Here is a 21,960-nt window from a genome sequence, read left to right as displayed (position 1 = left end):
GTTTAGGGTTTAGGGTTTAGGGTTTAGGGTTTAGGGTTTAGGGTTTAGGGTTTAGGGTTTAGGGTTTAGGGTTTAGGGTTTAGGGTTTAGGGTTTAGGGTTTAGGGTTTAGGGTTTAGGGTTTAGGGTTTAGGGTTTAGGGTTTAGGGTTTAGGGTTTAGGGTTTAGGGTTTAGGGTTTAGGGTTTAGGGTTTAGGGTTTAGGGTTTAGGGTTTAGGGTTTAGGGTTTAGGGTTTAGGGTTTAGGGTTTAGGGTTTAGGGTTTAGGGTTTAGGGTTTAGGGTTTAGGGTTTAGGGTTTAGGGTTTAGGGTTTAGGGTTTAGGGTTTAGGGTTTAGGGTTTAGGGTTTAGGGTTTAGGGTTTAGGGTTTAGGGTTTAGGGTTTAGGGTTTAGGGTTTAGGGTTTAGGGTTTAGGGTTTAGGGTTTAGGGTTTAGGGTTTAGGGTTTAGGGTTTAGGGTTTAGGGTTTAGGGTTTAGGGTTTAGGGTTTAGGGTTTAGGGTTTAGGGTTTAGGGTTTAGGGTTTAGGGTTTAGGGTTTAGGGTTTAGGGTTTAGGGTTTAGGGTTTAGGGTTTAGGGTTTAGGGTTTAGGGTTTAGGGTTTAGGGTTTAGGGTTTAGGGTTTAGGGTTTAGGGTTTAGGGTTTAGGGTTTAGGGTTTAGGGTTTAGGGTTTAGGGTTTAGGGTTTAGGGTTTAGGGTTTAGGGTTTAGGGTTTAGGGTTTAGGGTTTAGGGTTTAGGGTTTAGGGTTTAGGGTTTAGGGTTTAGGGTTTAGGGTTTAGGGTTTAGGGTTTAGGGTTTAGGGTTTAGGGTTTAGGGTTTAGGGTTTAGGGTTTAGGGTTTAGGGTTTAGGGTTTAGGGTTTAGGGTTTAGGGTTTAGGGTTTAGGGTTTAGGGTTTAGGGTTTAGGGTTTAGGGTTTAGGGTTTAGGGTTTAGGGTTTAGGGTTTAGGGTTTAGGGTTTAGGGTTTAGGGTTTAGGGTTTAGGGTTTAGGGTTTAGGGTTTAGGGTTTAGGGTTTAGGGTTTAGGGTTTAGGGTTTAGGGTTTAGGGTTTAGGGTTTAGGGTTTAGGGTTTAGGGTTTAGGGTTTAGGGTTTAGGGTTTAGGGTTTAGGGTTTAGGGTTTAGGGTTTAGGGTTTAGGGTTTAGGGTTTAGGGTTTAGGGTTTAGGGTTTAGGGTTTAGGGTTTAGGGTTTAGGGTTTAGGGTTTAGGGTTTAGGGTTTAGGGTTTAGGGTTTAGGGTTTAGGGTTTAGGGTTTAGGGTTTAGGGTTTAGGGTTTAGGGTTTAGGGTTTAGGGTTTAGGGTTTAGGGTTTAGGGTTTAGGGTTTAGGGTTTAGGGTTTAGGGTTTAGGGTTTAGGGTTTAGGGTTTAGGGTTTAGGGTTTAGGGTTTAGGGTTTAGGGTTTAGGGTTTAGGGTTTAGGGTTTAGGGTTTAGGGTTTAGGGTTTAGGGTTTTTAGGGTTTAGGGTTTAGGGTTTAGGGTTTAGGGTTTAGGGTTTAGGGTTTAGGGTTTAGGGTTTAGGGTTTAGGGTTTAGGGTTTAGGGTTTAGGGTTTAGGGTTTAGGGTTTAGGGTTTAGGGTTTAGGGTTTAGGGTTTAGGGTTTAGGGTTTAGGGTTTAGGGTTTAGGGTTTAGGGTTTAGGGTTTAGGGTTTAGGGTTTAGGGTTTAGGGTTTAGGGTTTAGGGTTTAGGGTTTAGGGTTTAGGGTTTAGGGTTTAGGGTTTAGGGTTTAGGGTTTAGGGTTTAGGGTTTAGGGTTTAGGGTTTAGGGTTTAGGGTTTAGGGTTTAGGGTTTAGGGTTTAGGGTTTAGGGTTTAGGGTTTAGGGTTTAGGGTTTAGGGTTTAGGGTTTAGGGTTTAGGGTTTAGGGTTTAGGGTTTAGGGTTTAGGGTTTAGGGTTTAGGGTTTAGGGTTTAGGGTTTAGGGTTTAGGGTTTAGGGTTTAGGGTTTAGGGTTTAGGGTTTAGGGTTTAGGGTTTAGGGTTTAGGGTTTAGGGTTTAGGGTTTAGGGTTTAGGGTTTAGGGTTTAGGGTTTAGGGTTTAGGGTTTAGGGTTTAGGGTTTAGGGTTTAGGGTTTAGGGTTTAGGGTTTAGGGTTTAGGGTTTAGGGTTTAGGGTTTAGGGTTTAGGGTTTAGGGTTTAGGGTTTAGGGTTTAGGGTTTAGGGTTTAGGGTTTAGGGTTTAGGGTTTAGGGTTTAGGGTTTAGGGTTTAGGGTTTAGGGTTTAGGGTTTAGGGTTTAGGGTTTAGGGTTTAGGGTTTAGGGTTTAGGGTTTAGGGTTTAGGGTTTAGGGTTTAGGGTTTAGGGTTTAGGGTTTAGGGTTTAGGGTTTAGGGTTTAGGGTTTAGGGTTTAGGGTTTAGGGTTTAGGGTTTAGGGTTTAGGGTTTAGGGTTTAGGGTTTAGGGTTTAGGGTTTAGGGTTTAGGGTTTAGGGTTTAGGGTTTAGGGTTTAGGGTTTAGGGTTTAGGGTTTAGGGTTTAGGGTTTAGGGTTTAGGGTTTAGGGTTTAGGGTTTAGGGTTTAGGGTTTAGGGTTTAGGGTTTAGGGTTTAGGGTTTAGGGTTTAGGGTTTAGGGTTTAGGGTTTAGGGTTTAGGGTTTAGGGTTTAGGGTTTAGGGTTTAGGGTTTAGGGTTTAGGGTTTAGGGTTTAGGGTTTAGGGTTTAGGGTTTAGGGTTTAGGGTTTAGGGTTTAGGGTTTAGGGTTTAGGGTTTAGGGTTTAGGGTTTAGGGTTTAGGGTTTAGGGTTTAGGGTTTAGGGTTTAGGGTTTAGGGTTTAGGGTTTAGGGTTTAGGGTTTAGGGTTTAGGGTTTAGGGTTTAGGGTTTAGGGTTTAGGGTTTAGGGTTTAGGGTTTAGGGTTTAGGGTTTAGGGTTTAGGGTTTAGGGTTTAGGGTTTAGGGTTTAGGGTTTAGGGTTTAGGGTTTAGGGTTTAGGGTTTAGGGTTTAGGGTTTAGGGTTTAGGGTTTAGGGTTTAGGGTTTAGGGTTTAGGGTTTAGGGTTTAGGGTTTAGGGTTTAGGGTTTAGGGTTTAGGGTTTAGGGTTTAGGGTTTAGGGTTTAGGGTTTAGGGTTTAGGGTTTAGGGTTTAGGGTTTAGGGTTTAGGGTTTAGGGTTTAGGGTTTAGGGTTTAGGGTTTAGGGTTTAGGGTTTAGGGTTTAGGGTTTAGGGTTTAGGGTTTAGGGTTTAGGGTTTAGGGTTTAGGGTTTAGGGTTTAGGGTTTAGGGTTTAGGGTTTAGGGTTTAGGGTTTAGGGTTTAGGGTTTAGGGTTTAGGGTTTAGGGTTTAGGGTTTAGGGTTTAGGGTTTAGGGTTTAGGGTTTAGGGTTTAGGGTTTAGGGTTTAGGGTTTAGGGTTTAGGGTTTAGGGTTTAGGGTTTAGGGTTTAGGGTTTAGGGTTTAGGGTTTAGGGTTTAGGGTTTAGGGTTTAGGGTTTAGGGTTTAGGGTTTAGGGTTTAGGGTTTAGGGTTTAGGGTTTAGGGTTTAGGGTTTAGGGTTTAGGGTTTAGGGTTTAGGGTTTAGGGTTTAGGGTTTAGGGTTTAGGGTTTAGGGTTTAGGGTTTAGGGTTTAGGGTTTAGGGTTTAGGGTTTAGGGTTTAGGGTTTAGGGTTTAGGGTTTAGGGTTTAGGGTTTAGGGTTTAGGGTTTAGGGTTTAGGGTTTAGGGTTTAGGGTTTAGGGTTTAGGGTTTAGGGTTTAGGGTTTAGGGTTTAGGGTTTAGGGTTTAGGGTTTAGGGTTTAGGGTTTAGGGTTTAGGGTTTAGGGTTTAGGGTTTAGGGTTTAGGGTTTAGGGTTTAGGGTTTAGGGTTTAGGGTTTAGGGTTTAGGGTTTAGGGTTTAGGGTTTAGGGTTTAGGGTTTAGGGTTTAGGGTTTAGGGTTTAGGGTTTAGGGTTTAGGGTTTAGGGTTTAGGGTTTAGGGTTTAGGGTTTAGGGTTTAGGGTTTAGGGTTTAGGGTTTAGGGTTTAGGGTTTAGGGTTTAGGGTTTAGGGTTTAGGGTTTAGGGTTTAGGGTTTAGGGTTTAGGGTTTAGGGTTTAGGGTTTAGGGTTTAGGGTTTAGGGTTTAGGGTTTAGGGTTTAGGGTTTAGGGTTTAGGGTTTAGGGTTTAGGGTTTAGGGTTTAGGGTTTAGGGTTTAGGGTTTAGGGTTTAGGGTTTAGGGTTTAGGGTTTAGGGTTTAGGGTTTAGGGTTTAGGGTTTAGGGTTTAGGGTTTAGGGTTTAGGGTTTAGGGTTTAGGGTTTAGGGTTTAGGGTTTAGGGTTTAGGGTTTAGGGTTTAGGGTTTAGGGTTTAGGGTTTAGGGTTTAGGGTTTAGGGTTTAGGGTTTAGGGTTTAGGGTTTAGGGTTTAGGGTTTAGGGTTTAGGGTTTAGGGTTTAGGGTTTAGGGTTTAGGGTTTAGGGTTTAGGGTTTAGGGTTTAGGGTTTAGGGTTTAGGGTTTAGGGTTTAGGGTTTAGGGTTTAGGGTTTAGGGTTTAGGGTTTAGGGTTTAGGGTTTAGGGTTTAGGGTTTAGGGTTTAGGGTTTAGGGTTTAGGGTTTAGGGTTTAGGGTTTAGGGTTTAGGGTTTAGGGTTTAGGGTTTAGGGTTTAGGGTTTAGGGTTTAGGGTTTAGGGTTTAGGGTTTAGGGTTTAGGGTTTAGGGTTTAGGGTTTAGGGTTTAGGGTTTAGGGTTTAGGGTTTAGGGTTTAGGGTTTAGGGTTTAGGGTTTAGGGTTTAGGGTTTAGGGTTTAGGGTTTAGGGTTTAGGGTTTAGGGTTTAGGGTTTAGGGTTTAGGGTTTAGGGTTTAGGGTTTAGGGTTTAGGGTTTAGGGTTTAGGGTTTAGGGTTTAGGGTTTAGGGTTTAGGGTTTAGGGTTTAGGGTTTAGGGTTTAGGGTTTAGGGTTTAGGGTTTAGGGTTTAGGGTTTAGGGTTTAGGGTTTAGGGTTTAGGGTTTAGGGTTTAGGGTTTAGGGTTTAGGGTTTAGGGTTTAGGGTTTAGGGTTTAGGGTTTAGGGTTTAGGGTTTAGGGTTTAGGGTTTAGGGTTTAGGGTTTAGGGTTTAGGGTTTAGGGTTTAGGGTTTAGGGTTTAGGGTTTAGGGTTTAGGGTTTAGGGTTTAGGGTTTAGGGTTTAGGGTTTAGGGTTTAGGGTTTAGGGTTTAGGGTTTAGGGTTTAGGGTTTAGGGTTTAGGGTTTAGGGTTTAGGGTTTAGGGTTTAGGGTTTAGGGTTTAGGGTTTAGGGTTTAGGGTTTAGGGTTTAGGGTTTAGGGTTTAGGGTTTAGGGTTTAGGGTTTAGGGTTTAGGGTTTAGGGTTTAGGGTTTAGGGTTTAGGGTTTAGGGTTTAGGGTTTAGGGTTTAGGGTTTAGGGTTTAGGGTTTAGGGTTTAGGGTTTAGGGTTTAGGGTTTAGGGTTTAGGGTTTAGGGTTTAGGGTTTAGGGTTTAGGGTTTAGGGTTTAGGGTTTAGGGTTTAGGGTTTAGGGTTTAGGGTTTAGGGTTTAGGGTTTAGGGTTTAGGGTTTAGGGTTTAGGGTTTAGGGTTTAGGGTTTAGGGTTTAGGGTTTAGGGTTTAGGGTTTAGGGTTTAGGGTTTAGGGTTTAGGGTTTAGGGTTTAGGGTTTAGGGTTTAGGGTTTAGGGTTTAGGGTTTAGGGTTTAGGGTTTAGGGTTTAGGGTTTAGGGTTTAGGGTTTAGGGTTTAGGGTTTAGGGTTTAGGGTTTAGGGTTTAGGGTTTAGGGTTTAGGGTTTAGGGTTTAGGGTTTAGGGTTTAGGGTTTAGGGTTTAGGGTTTAGGGTTTAGGGTTTAGGGTTTAGGGTTTAGGGTTTAGGGTTTAGGGTTTAGGGTTTAGGGTTTAGGGTTTAGGGTTTAGGGTTTAGGGTTTAGGGTTTAGGGTTTAGGGTTTAGGGTTTAGGGTTTAGGGTTTAGGGTTTAGGGTTTAGGGTTTAGGGTTTAGGGTTTAGGGTTTAGGGTTTAGGGTTTAGGGTTTAGGGTTTAGGGTTTAGGGTTTAGGGTTTAGGGTTTAGGGTTTAGGGTTTAGGGTTTAGGGTTTAGGGTTTAGGGTTTAGGGTTTAGGGTTTAGGGTTTAGGGTTTAGGGTTTAGGGTTTAGGGTTTAGGGTTTAGGGTTTAGGGTTTAGGGTTTAGGGTTTAGGGTTTAGGGTTTAGGGTTTAGGGTTTAGGGTTTAGGGTTTAGGGTTTAGGGTTTAGGGTTTAGGGTTTAGGGTTTAGGGTTTAGGGTTTAGGGTTTAGGGTTTAGGGTTTAGGGTTTAGGGTTTAGGGTTTAGGGTTTAGGGTTTAGGGTTTAGGGTTTAGGGTTTAGGGTTTAGGGTTTAGGGTTTAGGGTTTAGGGTTTAGGGTTTAGGGTTTAGGGTTTAGGGTTTAGGGTTTAGGGTTTAGGGTTTAGGGTTTAGGGTTTAGGGTTTAGGGTTTAGGGTTTAGGGTTTAGGGTTTAGGGTTTAGGGTTTAGGGTTTAGGGTTTAGGGTTTAGGGTTTAGGGTTTAGGGTTTAGGGTTTAGGGTTTAGGGTTTAGGGTTTAGGGTTTAGGGTTTAGGGTTTAGGGTTTAGGGTTTAGGGTTTAGGGTTTAGGGTTTAGGGTTTAGGGTTTAGGGTTTAGGGTTTAGGGTTTAGGGTTTAGGGTTTAGGGTTTAGGGTTTAGGGTTTAGGGTTTAGGGTTTAGGGTTTAGGGTTTAGGGTTTAGGGTTTAGGGTTTAGGGTTTAGGGTTTAGGGTTTAGGGTTTAGGGTTTAGGGTTTAGGGTTTAGGGTTTAGGGTTTAGGGTTTAGGGTTTAGGGTTTAGGGTTTAGGGTTTAGGGTTTAGGGTTTAGGGTTTAGGGTTTAGGGTTTAGGGTTTAGGGTTTAGGGTTTAGGGTTTAGGGTTTAGGGTTTAGGGTTTAGGGTTTAGGGTTTAGGGTTTAGGGTTTAGGGTTTAGGGTTTAGGGTTTAGGGTTTAGGGTTTAGGGTTTAGGGTTTAGGGTTTAGGGTTTAGGGTTTAGGGTTTAGGGTTTAGGGTTTAGGGTTTAGGGTTTAGGGTTTAGGGTTTAGGGTTTAGGGTTTAGGGTTTAGGGTTTAGGGTTTAGGGTTTAGGGTTTAGGGTTTAGGGTTTAGGGTTTAGGGTTTAGGGTTTAGGGTTTAGGGTTTAGGGTTTAGGGTTTAGGGTTTAGGGTTTAGGGTTTAGGGTTTAGGGTTTAGGGTTTAGGGTTTAGGGTTTAGGGTTTAGGGTTTAGGGTTTAGGGTTTAGGGTTTAGGGTTTAGGGTTTAGGGTTTAGGGTTTAGGGTTTAGGGTTTAGGGTTTAGGGTTTAGGGTTTAGGGTTTAGGGTTTAGGGTTTAGGGTTTAGGGTTTAGGGTTTAGGGTTTAGGGTTTAGGGTTTAGGGTTTAGGGTTTAGGGTTTAGGGTTTAGGGTTTAGGGTTTAGGGTTTAGGGTTTAGGGTTTAGGGTTTAGGGTTTAGGGTTTAGGGTTTAGGGTTTAGGGTTTAGGGTTTAGGGTTTAGGGTTTAGGGTTTAGGGTTTAGGGTTTAGGGTTTAGGGTTTAGGGTTTAGGGTTTAGGGTTTAGGGTTTAGGGTTTAGGGTTTAGGGTTTAGGGTTTAGGGTTTAGGGTTTAGGGTTTAGGGTTTAGGGTTTAGGGTTTAGGGTTTAGGGTTTAGGGTTTAGGGTTTAGGGTTTAGGGTTTAGGGTTTAGGGTTTAGGGTTTAGGGTTTAGGGTTTAGGGTTTAGGGTTTAGGGTTTAGGGTTTAGGGTTTAGGGTTTAGGGTTTAGGGTTTAGGGTTTAGGGTTTAGGGTTTAGGGTTTAGGGTTTAGGGTTTAGGGTTTAGGGTTTAGGGTTTAGGGTTTAGGGTTTAGGGTTTAGGGTTTAGGGTTTAGGGTTTAGGGTTTAGGGTTTAGGGTTTAGGGTTTAGGGTTTAGGGTTTAGGGTTTAGGGTTTAGGGTTTAGGGTTTAGGGTTTAGGGTTTAGGGTTTAGGGTTTAGGGTTTAGGGTTTAGGGTTTAGGGTTTAGGGTTTAGGGTTTAGGGTTTAGGGTTTAGGGTTTAGGGTTTAGGGTTTAGGGTTTAGGGTTTAGGGTTTAGGGTTTAGGGTTTAGGGTTTAGGGTTTAGGGTTTAGGGTTTAGGGTTTAGGGTTTAGGGTTTAGGGTTTAGGGTTTAGGGTTTAGGGTTTAGGGTTTAGGGTTTAGGGTTTAGGGTTTAGGGTTTAGGGTTTAGGGTTTAGGGTTTAGGGTTTAGGGTTTAGGGTTTAGGGTTTAGGGTTTAGGGTTTAGGGTTTAGGGTTTAGGGTTTAGGGTTTAGGGTTTAGGGTTTAGGGTTTAGGGTTTAGGGTTTAGGGTTTAGGGTTTAGGGTTTAGGGTTTAGGGTTTAGGGTTTAGGGTTTAGGGTTTAGGGTTTAGGGTTTAGGGTTTAGGGTTTAGGGTTTAGGGTTTAGGGTTTAGGGTTTAGGGTTTAGGGTTTAGGGTTTAGGGTTTAGGGTTTAGGGTTTAGGGTTTAGGGTTTAGGGTTTAGGGTTTAGGGTTTAGGGTTTAGGGTTTAGGGTTTAGGGTTTAGGGTTTAGGGTTTAGGGTTTAGGGTTTAGGGTTTAGGGTTTAGGGTTTAGGGTTTAGGGTTTAGGGTTTAGGGTTTAGGGTTTAGGGTTTAGGGTTTAGGGTTTAGGGTTTAGGGTTTAGGGTTTAGGGTTTAGGGTTTAGGGTTTAGGGTTTAGGGTTTAGGGTTTAGGGTTTAGGGTTTAGGGTTTAGGGTTTAGGGTTTAGGGTTTAGGGTTTAGGGTTTAGGGTTTAGGGTTTAGGGTTTAGGGTTTAGGGTTTAGGGTTTAGGGTTTAGGGTTTAGGGTTTAGGGTTTAGGGTTTAGGGTTTAGGGTTTAGGGTTTAGGGTTTAGGGTTTAGGGTTTAGGGTTTAGGGTTTAGGGTTTAGGGTTTAGGGTTTAGGGTTTAGGGTTTAGGGTTTAGGGTTTAGGGTTTAGGGTTTAGGGTTTAGGGTTTAGGGTTTAGGGTTTAGGGTTTAGGGTTTAGGGTTTAGGGTTTAGGGTTTAGGGTTTAGGGTTTAGGGTTTAGGGTTTAGGGTTTAGGGTTTAGGGTTTAGGGTTTAGGGTTTAGGGTTTAGGGTTTAGGGTTTAGGGTTTAGGGTTTAGGGTTTAGGGTTTAGGGTTTAGGGTTTAGGGTTTAGGGTTTAGGGTTTAGGGTTTAGGGTTTAGGGTTTAGGGTTTAGGGTTTAGGGTTTAGGGTTTAGGGTTTAGGGTTTAGGGTTTAGGGTTTAGGGTTTAGGGTTTAGGGTTTAGGGTTTAGGGTTTAGGGTTTAGGGTTTAGGGTTTAGGGTTTAGGGTTTAGGGTTTAGGGTTTAGGGTTTAGGGTTTAGGGTTTAGGGTTTAGGGTTTAGGGTTTAGGGTTTAGGGTTTAGGGTTTAGGGTTTAGGGTTTAGGGTTTAGGGTTTAGGGTTTAGGGTTTAGGGTTTAGGGTTTAGGGTTTAGGGTTTAGGGTTTAGGGTTTAGGGTTTAGGGTTTAGGGTTTAGGGTTTAGGGTTTAGGGTTTAGGGTTTAGGGTTTAGGGTTTAGGGTTTAGGGTTTAGGGTTTAGGGTTTAGGGTTTAGGGTTTAGGGTTTAGGGTTTAGGGTTTAGGGTTTAGGGTTTAGGGTTTAGGGTTTAGGGTTTAGGGTTTAGGGTTTAGGGTTTAGGGTTTAGGGTTTAGGGTTTAGGGTTTAGGGTTTAGGGTTTAGGGTTTAGGGTTTAGGGTTTAGGGTTTAGGGTTTAGGGTTTAGGGTTTAGGGTTTAGGGTTTAGGGTTTAGGGTTTAGGGTTTAGGGTTTAGGGTTTAGGGTTTAGGGTTTAGGGTTTAGGGTTTAGGGTTTAGGGTTTAGGGTTTAGGGTTTAGGGTTTAGGGTTTAGGGTTTAGGGTTTAGGGTTTAGGGTTTAGGGTTTAGGGTTTAGGGTTTAGGGTTTAGGGTTTAGGGTTTAGGGTTTAGGGTTTAGGGTTTAGGGTTTAGGGTTTAGGGTTTAGGGTTTAGGGTTTAGGGTTTAGGGTTTAGGGTTTAGGGTTTAGGGTTTAGGGTTTAGGGTTTAGGGTTTAGGGTTTAGGGTTTAGGGTTTAGGGTTTAGGGTTTAGGGTTTAGGGTTTAGGGTTTAGGGTTTAGGGTTTAGGGTTTAGGGTTTAGGGTTTAGGGTTTAGGGTTTAGGGTTTAGGGTTTAGGGTTTAGGGTTTAGGGTTTAGGGTTTAGGGTTTAGGGTTTAGGGTTTAGGGTTTAGGGTTTAGGGTTTAGGGTTTAGGGTTTAGGGTTTAGGGTTTAGGGTTTAGGGTTTAGGGTTTAGGGTTTAGGGTTTAGGGTTTAGGGTTTAGGGTTTAGGGTTTAGGGTTTAGGGTTTAGGGTTTAGGGTTTAGGGTTTAGGGTTTAGGGTTTAGGGTTTAGGGTTTAGGGTTTAGGGTTTAGGGTTTAGGGTTTAGGGTTTAGGGTTTAGGGTTTAGGGTTTAGGGTTTAGGGTTTAGGGTTTAGGGTTTAGGGTTTAGGGTTTAGGGTTTAGGGTTTAGGGTTTAGGGTTTAGGGTTTAGGGTTTAGGGTTTAGGGTTTAGGGTTTAGGGTTTAGGGTTTAGGGTTTAGGGTTTAGGGTTTAGGGTTTAGGGTTTAGGGTTTAGGGTTTAGGGTTTAGGGTTTAGGGTTTAGGGTTTAGGGTTTAGGGTTTAGGGTTTAGGGTTTAGGGTTTAGGGTTTAGGGTTTAGGGTTTAGGGTTTAGGGTTTAGGGTTTAGGGTTTAGGGTTTAGGGTTTAGGGTTTAGGGTTTAGGGTTTAGGGTTTAGGGTTTAGGGTTTAGGGTTTAGGGTTTAGGGTTTAGGGTTTAGGGTTTAGGGTTTAGGGTTTAGGGTTTAGGGTTTAGGGTTTAGGGTTTAGGGTTTAGGGTTTAGGGTTTAGGGTTTAGGGTTTAGGGTTTAGGGTTTAGGGTTTAGGGTTTAGGGTTTAGGGTTTAGGGTTTAGGGTTTAGGGTTTAGGGTTTAGGGTTTAGGGTTTAGGGTTTAGGGTTTAGGGTTTAGGGTTTAGGGTTTAGGGTTTAGGGTTTAGGGTTTAGGGTTTAGGGTTTAGGGTTTAGGGTTTAGGGTTTAGGGTTTAGGGTTTAGGGTTTAGGGTTTAGGGTTTAGGGTTTAGGGTTTAGGGTTTAGGGTTTAGGGTTTTTAGGGTTTAGGGTTTAGGGTTTAGGGTTTAGGGTTTAGGGTTTAGGGTTTAGGGTTTAGGGTTTAGGGTTTAGGGTTTAGGGTTTAGGGTTTAGGGTTTAGGGTTTAGGGTTTAGGGTTTAGGGTTTAGGGTTTAGGGTTTAGGGTTTAGGGTTTAGGGTTTAGGGTTTAGGGTTTAGGGTTTAGGGTTTAGGGTTTAGGGTTTAGGGTTTAGGGTTTAGGGTTTAGGGTTTAGGGTTTAGGGTTTAGGGTTTAGGGTTTAGGGTTTAGGGTTTAGGGTTTAGGGTTTAGGGTTTAGGGTTTAGGGTTTAGGGTTTAGGGTTTAGGGTTTAGGGTTTAGGGTTTAGGGTTTAGGGTTTAGGGTTTAGGGTTTAGGGTTTAGGGTTTAGGGTTTAGGGTTTAGGGTTTAGGGTTTAGGGTTTAGGGTTTAGGGTTTAGGGTTTAGGGTTTAGGGTTTAGGGTTTAGGGTTTAGGGTTTAGGGTTTAGGGTTTAGGGTTTAGGGTTTAGGGTTTAGGGTTTAGGGTTTAGGGTTTAGGGTTTAGGGTTTAGGGTTTAGGGTTTAGGGTTTAGGGTTTAGGGTTTAGGGTTTAGGGTTTAGGGTTTAGGGTTTAGGGTTTAGGGTTTAGGGTTTAGGGTTTAGGGTTTAGGGTTTAGGGTTTAGGGTTTAGGGTTTAGGGTTTAGGGTTTAGGGTTTAGGGTTTAGGGTTTAGGGTTTAGGGTTTAGGGTTTAGGGTTTAGGGTTTAGGGTTTAGGGTTTAGGGTTTAGGGTTTAGGGTTTAGGGTTTAGGGTTTAGGGTTTAGGGTTTAGGGTTTAGGGTTTAGGGTTTAGGGTTTAGGGTTTAGGGTTTAGGGTTTAGGGTTTAGGGTTTAGGGTTTAGGGTTTAGGGTTTAGGGTTTAGGGTTTAGGGTTTAGGGTTTAGGGTTTAGGGTTTAGGGTTTAGGGTTTAGGGTTTAGGGTTTAGGGTTTAGGGTTTAGGGTTTAGGGTTTAGGGTTTAGGGTTTAGGGTTTAGGGTTTAGGGTTTAGGGTTTAGGGTTTAGGGTTTAGGGTTTAGGGTTTAGGGTTTAGGGTTTAGGGTTTAGGGGTTTAGGGTTTAGGGTTTAGGGTTTAGGGTTTAGGGTTTAGGGTTTAGGGTTTAGGGTTTAGGGTTTAGGGTTTAGGGTTTAGGGTTTAGGGTTTAGGGTTTAGGGTTTAGGGTTTAGGGTTTAGGGTTTAGGGTTTAGGGTTTAGGGTTTAGGGTTTAGGGTTTAGGGTTTAGGGTTTAGGGTTTAGGGTTTAGGGTTTAGGGTTTAGGGTTTAGGGTTTAGGGTTTAGGGTTTAGGGTTTAGGGTTTAGGGTTTAGGGTTTAGGGTTTAGGGTTTAGGGTTTAGGGTTTAGGGTTTAGGGTTTAGGGTTTAGGGTTTAGGGTTTAGGGTTTAGGGTTTAGGGTTTAGGGTTTAGGGTTTAGGGTTTAGGGTTTAGGGTTTAGGGTTTAGGGTTTAGGGTTTAGGGTTTAGGGTTTAGGGTTTAGGGTTTAGGGTTTAGGGTTTAGGGTTTAGGGTTTAGGGTTTAGGGTTTAGGGTTTAGGGTTTAGGGTTTAGGGTTTAGGGTTTAGGGTTTAGGGTTTAGGGTTTAGGGTTTAGGGTTTAGGGTTTAGGGTTTAGGGTTTAGGGTTTAGGGTTTAGGGTTTAGGGTTTAGGGTTTAGGGTTTAGGGTTTAGGGTTTAGGGTTTAGGGTTTAGGGTTTAGGGTTTAGGGTTTAGGGTTTAGGGTTTAGGGTTTAGGGTTTAGGGTTTAGGGTTTAGGGTTTAGGGTTTAGGGTTTAGGGTTTAGGGTTTAGGGTTTAGGGTTTAGGGTTTAGGGTTTAGGGTTTAGGGTTTAGGGTTTAGGGTTTAGGGTTTAGGGTTTAGGGTTTAGGGTTTAGGGTTTAGGGTTTAGGGTTTAGGGTTTAGGGTTTAGGGTTTAGGGTTTAGGGTTTAGGGTTTAGGGTTTAGGGTTTAGGGTTTAGGGTTTAGGGTTTAGGGTTTAGGGTTTAGGGTTTAGGGTTTAGGGTTTAGGGTTTAGGGTTTAGGGTTTAGGGTTTAGGGTTTAGGGTTTAGGGTTTAGGGTTTAGGGTTTAGGGTTTAGGGTTTAGGGTTTAGGGTTTAGGGTTTAGGGTTTAGGGTTTAGGGTTTAGGGTTTAGGGTTTAGGGTTTAGGGTTTAGGGTTTAGGGTTTAGGGTTTAGGGTTTAGGGTTTAGGGTTTAGGGTTTAGGGTTTAGGGTTTAGGGTTTAGGGTTTAGGGTTTAGGGTTTAGGGTTTAGGGTTTAGGGTTTAGGGTTTAGGGTTTAGGGTTTAGGGTTTAGGGTTTAGGGTTTAGGGTTTAGGGTTTAGGGTTTAGGGTTTAGGGTTTAGGGTTTAGGGTAGGGTTTAGGGTTTAGGGTTTAGGGTTTAGGGTTTAGGGTTTAGGGTTTAGGGTTTAGGGTTTAGGGTTTAGGGTTTAGGGTTTAGGGTTTAGGGTTTAGGGTTTAGGGTTTAGGGTTTAGGGTTTAGGGTTTAGGGTTTAGGGTTTAGGGTTTAGGGTTTAGGGTTTAGGGTTTAGGGTTTAGGGTTTAGGGTTTAGGGTTTAGGGTTTAGGGTTTAGGGTTTAGGGTTTAGGGTTTAGGGTTTAGGGTTTAGGGTTTAGGGTTTAGGGTTTAGGGTTTAGGGTTTAGGGTTTAGGGTTTAGGGTTTAGGGTTTAGGGTTTAGGGTTTAGGGTTTAGGGTTTAGGGTTTAGGGTTTAGGGTTTAGGGTTTAGGGTTTAGGGTTTAGGGTTTAGGGTTTAGGGTTTAGGGTTTAGGGTTTAGGGTTTAGGGTTTAGGGTTTAGGGTTTAGGGTTTAGGGTTTAGGGTTTAGGGTTTAGGGTTTAGGGTTTAGGGTTTAGGGTTTAGGGTTTAGGGTTTAGGGTTTAGGGTTTAGGGTTTAGGGTTTAGGGTTTAGGGTTTAGGGTTTAGGGTTTAGGGTTTAGGGTTTAGGGTTTAGGGTTTAGGGTTTAGGGTTTAGGGTTTAGGGTTTAGGGTTTAGGGTTTAGGGTTTAGGGTTTAGGGTTTAGGGTTTAGGGTTTAGGGTTTAGGGTTTAGGGTTTAGGGTTTAGGGTTTAGGGTTTAGGGTTTAGGGTTTAGGGTTTAGGGTTTAGGGTTTAGGGTTTAGGGTTTAGGGTTTAGGGTTTAGGGTTTAGGGTTTAGGGTTTAGGGTTTAGGGTTTAGGGTTTAGGGTTTAGGGTTTAGGGTTTAGGGTTTAGGGTTTAGGGTTTAGGGTTTAGGGTTTAGGGTTTAGGGTTTAGGGTTTAGGGTTTAGGGTTTAGGGTTTAGGGTTTAGGGTTTAGGGTTTAGGGTTTAGGGTTTAGGGTTTAGGGTTTAGGGTTTAGGGTTTAGGGTTTAGGGTTTAGGGTTTAGGGTTTAGGGTTTAGGGTTTAGGGTTTAGGGTTTAGGGTTTAGGGTTTAGGGTTTAGGGTTTAGGGTTTAGGGTTTAGGGTTTAGGGTTTAGGGTTTAGGGTTTAGGGTTTAGGGTTTAGGGTTTAGGGTTTAGGGTTTAGGGTTTAGGGTTTAGGGTTTAGGGTTTAGGGTTTAGGGTTTAGGGTTTAGGGTTTAGGGTTTAGGGTTTAGGGCAAATGATATGAAGAGAATAAGGACATATGTGTCATATGGTCAGTTGCTCCGGAATCAATCACCCAAGAGGTGGAATCAATGGAACTAGTTGCACTAAAGGCAGAGACTGTACCTGATCTGGCAAGAGAGGTGGAAGCTAAAGAATTGTTCTTCAGACGGGCTAATGCCCGGCTGAGAATCTCTACCTCACTAGCCGTGAAGCCCAAAGTACTTGGTCCAGAGGAGTCGGCAGCCTGCCCTATGGAGGAAGAGGACACTGTCAGAGTACTTTGTGAGTTGTCACTACTGTTGTTGGTGGCAAGATTCCCACTTGCTGTGTCACCCTTATGTTGTCTTTTGTCCTTTCTCAAAGCAGTTGGCTTCAGATGAGGATACAAGACCCAACATTTCTCCTTTGTGTGTTTCTCACCACCACAATGGGTACACTTGAGGGACTTCTTGTCTGGATATCTATTTCCCTTAGTGGAGACTAGGGCTGAATGTTCTCCAAATAGTTCAGTTGACTGTGTCTGGGAGTCAACTTGCATCTCCCTTCTCCTGACTTCTTCATTCCTCACTAGGTAATAGACATGGTGAAGCTCCGGTAATTCATCTCTCCCTAGAATTTGTGACCTTATACCCTCATATACTGGGTCTAGGCCAGCCAGAAACTTGAAGGCTCTGCTCTCTTCAATTTGCTTGTCATGTCTCTCATTGTCCCTGGCATTTTCTCAATCCAATATCAAGTGATGATCAAGCTCTTCCCAAAGGCCTTCTAGGGTTGCAAAATATGTTGCCACAGACATGTCTCCTTGCCTTAGAGCTGCAATATCTTGGTTCAATCTGTAGATTCTAGCATTGTTCTTTTTCTGGCCGTAGGTCTTGGATACTTTCTCCTAGATCTTAGCGGTTGTGGGGAAATGATGAACAGTTCTAGCCACCCGAGGAGTCATGGAGGCCAGCAACCAAGACATGACTGTGGCATTCTCCTTGCGCCACACGACATGCTCAGGACTGCCAACTTCCTTTGACAGATGCTATGGCGGAGGAGATTAATGCCCTCTATAAGAATCAAACAAGGGAGTTGGTGGATCTTCCAAAAGGGAAAGACCTAGTGGGGTGTAAGTGGGTGTTTATAGTAAAACACAAGGCAGACGAGACAGTTGATAGGTACAAAGCAAGGCTGGTAGCTAAAGGATACACTCAAGTCTATGTTGTTGAATATGATGAGGCGCTTGCTCCAGTAGCTAAGATGAACTCAATTCGAGTTCTTTTATCATTGGCTGCAAACCTTGACTAGGAATTGCATTAATTGGATATAAAGAATGCTTTTTTATCTGGAGGAGGAGGTGTACATGGTTCAATCCCCAGGTTTTTGTGCCAAAGGAAGTGAAAATAAGGTGTGCAAGCTAAGAAAGTCCGTCCCTCTATGGTTTAAAACAATCTCCTAGAGCATGGTTCAATAAATTTCATATGGCGGTTCAGCAAGTAGGGTTCAAACAATGTTGGTCTGATCACACTCTCTTTTTGAAGAGATGTTAGGAACAAGTGGCTGTGTTGATAGTGTATGCGGATGATATCATCATTACAGGAAACTGGAGCACAAAAATACAAATGTTGAAGGAATTCCTTGCCTCTCTCAATTTGAAGTGAAAGATCTGGGTCCCCTAAAGTCGATTGTGAGGTGAGCCTAATCATAGACCACTGGGCCTAAGTGCCTCAACCATTTGGATACCTAATACAATTTTTGCTCCATTGAGATTAATAGGGTATAAGTTCACTGAAAATTGGTGCCCATGAACTTTAAGTGACAAGCTTGTGCATATACTGTGACAAGATAGGTTATTACCATTGGCTACATGCGCCATAAAGGTTGTTGTTGGCTAAACAAGAAATAACTTATCCATTAGGACTTGAATTATGAAAATAAGGGAACTACCTTTGTCTATGAGGATTGGCGTGTGGTGCCCTCTGATTAATCCAGCTACTCTCATTGTCTGTGGAGATGCAAGCTCGGTGTGAGCTTCTAATGATATTTCTGGTGTTTCCATTGGGCATAGTTCCCATCCTTGGCCTAGATTTGATTCACTGCAACTAGTTTCCGGAATCCTCGGTTTTTGTTTGGAGAAGAACCACTTGTTGTGACCTTGCAACGGTGGCCAGGACCAAAATTTTCTTCACAGTTGTAGAAGAGACCCTTGACTCTAGGGCTTGCATTTCGGCCCACGATAATTGTTTGAAGGGGATGATTGGGCTTGGGCCGGACTTGTCGGGTTTTCCTAATATTTCCTCATTTGGCATTGTCAGTCTGATCACTGGTCCCCATGGATGGTTTATTCTTCTAGCTCACACCATCTTGTCTTCATATAATCTTGCCAAGATTGTTGCGTCTAGGACAGAAGTAGGTGGCATCGCCCTTACTTCCAACCACAGTTCTTCGCTCAAGCTGCTGGCGAAGCTTTCCGCCATTGCCTTTTATGGCTAGCCTTCGACTCGCACAGCCAGTTTCTCAAATTTGACTAGATAGTCTTTAACAGACCCCATTTGTCGTAATTTCGCCAAGCTTTCATCGTAGTCCTCAAAGCCCAGCGATCCAAATCAAATGCACAAGACATTCGTGAAATCCACCCAAGATTGCCAAGGGTGTCCCTCAATACCATTGGTACCACAAGATTGCTTCCCCTTCCAAATGCATAGAAGCCAGGGCAACTCTATCTTGTCCTGAAATCTCATTGTAATCAAAATAGCATTCCGCTTGAAGGATCCAAAGTGTAGGGTTGCCACTAGAGAATGGGAAAACCCTTTCTTCTCGCTCAAACTGCCCCAGATCCACTTCGGTGGCTATTCTCATTGCTCTGCTCCTCTTGGCCTTGTTATTTCTTGACATCCGATCTAACCTATTGAGTAGTGCGGTGAAGCCTCTTTCATTTCCTTGATGTTTGCCAATATCCGATGGATTTCCACCTCCATTTGATCTATCTGAGTGTTCACCGGCATTGCCCTGGTATTAGGCATGGTAACTTTGATAGCAAAATGGTAGGAACCTACCTAACACGGGGCTCTTTGTTGCTCATATCTTGCTATTTATACTGTTTACGACTTAAGTTAGTTACAACCTTTAATCTTTCCTTCTGTTAACAGCTGTTGTGCTAGTTGCAAGCAAGTTGTCCTCAGCTGTTGCAAGTGGCTGGGTTGTTATTCTAGGAAGCTGACATGGCCTTCTCTTGTAAATCTGGCTAACCAACTTTGGCTGTTCTGCTCCAGGAGTCCTAACAAAACCCCTAATGATCCTAACCATAAGTTACGTGCTATGATGGTGGGGTGCTTCCTGACAAGAATTGGTATCATAGATTGGTGGGCCAACTTCTCTATTTGTGGTTGACAAGACTTGCATTTCCTATGCCGTTAGTGTTGTGAGCCAGTTTATGCATGTGTAGAACCACTTATATGTAGACAGTTGATAGGATTCTATGTTACCTGAAGGGTTGCCCAGGTAAGGGATTACTATTTGCAAACCATGAACATCTCAAGATTGAAGCCTACACTTATGTTGATTGGGTTGGATCAGTGGATGATAGATGATCTACCTCAGCATATTGCACCTTTGTTGATGTGGACATAACACGTTTAGTCATTAGGGGTGCAACTTAAGCATGCTCAGGTTGGGATTTTGTCAAAATTTGAATGGACCGGTTTGAAAACCTGGGTCCGATGCAGTGTAAAATCTTCAAATGGTGTACCCAACTTGCACCCCTGTTAGTCATTGAGGTTGATTGTCATGTTGTCATGAGAAGGTTCAAGGTGGTGATGTGGATACCCCCTTTATCTAGTCAGAGGATCAAGTTACTAATTTATTAATTGAAACACCATGGAGGTTGAGGATAGATTTCATCATAAGCAAACTGGGATTATATGATATATAAACTCCAGCTTGAGGGAGAATATTAGGAATGACCTAATTGCCTCTTGTTTCTTTATGATTTTATTTATAGTCATTTGTTTACTTGGGACATGGGTATTGTCTTTTTGCTATTATAGTTTAAGGGGCCTAAATGTCTAATATTTTATTTTAAATAGAGCTGGATATGATAATATAAATAGAGATCTGGTCAACTGGGAGATTGTTCTTTCTCCTCTGATCGGCGGTCTCTCTCTCTCTCTTTCTCTCCATTGCATTGTTTTGTACTCTCTCTTGTTCTTTTATATTTTTCTGTTAATTTCTTCCAAATTCAGTGTTGCTTTCACTAACCATGGACATCTTTGCATTGAAGTGTATATTAATGTCAATTGGGGGTAGATCAGTCATGAACAAGATACTTCAGGTTATTGTTCATTTGTGGGTGGCACCTTGGTCACGTGACATAATAAGAACTAAGAAGTAATATGTGGTGGCAAGTGAAAGTGCATGGCTTAAGTATACTTCATGCACCTTTTATTTACCAAAGAAGAAAATTTTTTAATGCAATTTTATTCTTTCCATATCTTGTTCCCAATTCATAGTTTGTTTATTGTGACAGGGAAGGGCTAAGTCACTCAAATTACCAACCCATATTACAATTGATGCAGGGAGAACTCAGATTGCACCAAGTAAGAGATTTGTACAGGCTTCTCTCCTGAGTTATATATTGATCAAGTTTTTTCTGAAGTGTGATGTAGCATTGGCAGTTTGACTGTTAACATTAAGGGCTGTTTGGAAATGCAAGATGTCAATTCTTCCAAACAATTGCTGGAAGACTAGAGGCCAATAGGAAATAAATGTCTAATGTTTTGAGAGCCAAGTGATACCCGACTTTTACGCAGGAAATATGAGGAAAGAGAGAGTAGAAGCATACTGTGTTGTGTCATCGTTGAAAATTCAATATCTGACACTTTGTGCAGGTGTGCCCTTGCCGTAGAGAGCCCAAAATGGTCTCTGCAATAGCTAATAAAGCCAGTTTGGATAGGGGTCCAGCTTGGGCAGGCACAGGTTGGGATTTTGTTAAAATTTGAATGACCCCCCTCCCCCCAATGCAGTGTAATTTCTTCAAATTGGATACCCAACTTGCACTCCTAGTTTTGGAAGTACAGGCCACACCTAGCATAAGTATCTAACAAATGTTTAGTATAGTGCCTCTAAATTTTAATAGTTTTATCCAGTTTATGAATCCTGGTTGTGTTTATGTTTTGACCAGTTTTCCTAGTAGTTCAATTAATTGTTTCATCTCTTCTGTCTGTCAGATTCACGGACAGTGATGGCTATTCTTGGTAAGTTGCCTTCTTTTTGTTATATTCTATTGGATTTGGTCTTCATTTAAGCCAATAAGCTCAACATAGTCATGTTTTCTCATTAACCAACATTTTTCTAACAAAAGTTGGTAACTTGGTATATAACCCATTTTATGTTCTCCCAATTGTGTTAATATGATCCGTATAAATTCCTTTGATTTTGTTACTGATGAAAAAAAATGGCATCGATTTTTTGTCTATATTGTTTTCATAGTTCAGGTGTATTAACGATCAAAATGAAAAACATTATTATTCTGTGGATGTTGCTTTTTTTATTTTATTTTATTAACTTCGTAAGCTGAAACTAAACTAACCAGTTTCAAAATCTGACATAATGTATTTAATAACTTGTGCATTTTTGCAGGACCTGCCGTTTCCGTTGATAATGTAACTGGTGGACTGAAGCTTTTGTAGTGAATTAGTGATAACCCATTGGAGTTTTGAGTTCAGAAATATACATGTTTTTAAGGCCTTTGGTTCGCCTTGTTCTTTTTCTTTTATTATTATTTTTTTAATTTCTTTGGGACTCAATGGGGTTCTATGAGCCTCAAATGCATCATGTTAATGACAAATCCTGTATTATTGAGATCTATATCATGTAAAAACCATATTTCAAAATTACCCAATGTTGTTCTTGGGCCTCTTGGCTATCTGGGTTCGTAGGAGGACGAATTGTACTTGATTTTTGGTTGCTCTAGATTTCTACTCCTTTTCAGTCCAATATAGTATAGTTTTACCGAGCAATGATCCCAACACAAGCAATTCATTTCAATTTACAAATGTGAATAATCGTACGAGGGAGTGAATTGCTAGGTCCGTGATGAGAGATCCCTGGCCAAGGTTCAAATCATGATGATTGATACGATTGCTAAATTAAGGCTCCGTTTGGTTTGTGGGAAGATTTGGGTGGGATGGGAAAATATGGGATGGGATGGGAAGGTGTAAAAATTTAACTTTTCATTGTTTGGTTTTATATATGGGAAAATAGTAAGAAAAGTACTTTCTTGACCTGATTCTTTGCTGGATTCATGTAAGATGAAGAAGAGAGCTTCATGACTGTAACTCCCCTGCTATCTTCAACAAAGAGAGGAGTTGCAGTGGCCTAACAATGAAACAAAAAGCACACCAAGAGAGAGAGAGAGAGAGAGAGAGAGAGAGAGAGGGAAAATGAGGGAATGGGAGAGAGATAGGAATGCTGAGAAAGCAAATCGTCGTTGCCGAGAGTTGCAGCGACGATCAGAGAAAGAGAGAAGAGGAAGAAGAAGAAGGTGAGGGAGAAGAGAGAAGAGGAAGATGGAGGAAGAGATAGAGAATAGGGTCTGGTTCGATGGTAACAGACCGCCGCCTCCTCTGTTCGATGGTAGCAGATCGCCGCTACCCCTCGCACTGGTTCTCTTGCCACCGCCGCCTCCTCTGTTCGAATTGGGAAGACAATGAATAGTGTCTGGTTCGATGGTAACGAGACCAAGGGGAAGGGACCGTCGCTAGTTCGTTGCCGCTGTCGCCACTTGTTCGTTGTCGCTCTCGAGTTTTCCCATCGGGGTTGCATTGTTTTAGTGCAACCCCGATTACACGATTTTGGGATCCTGTATCCCACGTTTTTCTCATCCCATCCCTCTATTTCCCTCAAAACAAATAAGAAAAAAGGAATATTTTTGAAATATCCCCTTTTTTTCATCCCCATCCCACAAACCAAACGGAGCCTAAGGGTTTGACTATGATACTCGAAAAAACTTATAACCAATCAATTCATAGTATTCTTCAAAGCGTTTCTTCCCGTGTACCTAAAAATGCATTAATAACATTGCATTTAAGTTTCATATATAGCTATAAATAAGGTATATACACGAAAGAAACACATGCTCTCTGGTTATTTGGTGGTTAATGACTTAATGTAAGGTGTGAACCATTGGAACATGCCTAGTAAATGTTTGACAATGACATCACAAGAAAGAAATGTGTATCTACATTCTAGCAAACGGTGCTAAAATATGAGCAGGTTTGGTGTGAACCCTTAATTTATAAACAAACAGTATATATTGCATTTGTTTTA

At 42.2% G+C, this 21,960-nt stretch overlaps 1 long non-coding RNA gene across 2 annotated transcripts; it reads left to right on the top strand.

Annotated features, from left to right (window-relative positions):
• Positions 1–14,714: 14,714 nt before the first annotated feature.
• LOC148790533 (uncharacterized) lies at positions 14,715–20,557 on the top strand. Of its 2 annotated transcripts, XR_016077236.1 has the most exons (4): positions 14,715–19,056; positions 19,160–19,229; positions 19,860–19,886; positions 20,272–20,557. It is a non-coding gene; the product is annotated as an uncharacterized LOC148790533 (long non-coding RNA). The 2 variants fall into 2 exon arrangements; XR_016077235.1 differs by lacking the exon at positions 14,715–19,056 and having other exon boundaries at positions 19,071–19,229.
• Positions 20,558–21,960: the final 1,403 nt, after the last annotated feature.

Source organism: Nelumbo nucifera, chromosome 6, assembly GCF_055504915.1.
Source record: "Nelumbo nucifera cultivar China Antique chromosome 6, China Antique-T2T, whole genome shotgun sequence".
NCBI classification, from domain to species: Eukaryota; Viridiplantae; Streptophyta; class Magnoliopsida; order Proteales; family Nelumbonaceae; genus Nelumbo; species Nelumbo nucifera.
Note: the sequence above shows the minus strand (reverse complement) of the source record. Positions and strands in the feature narration are given on the sequence as shown.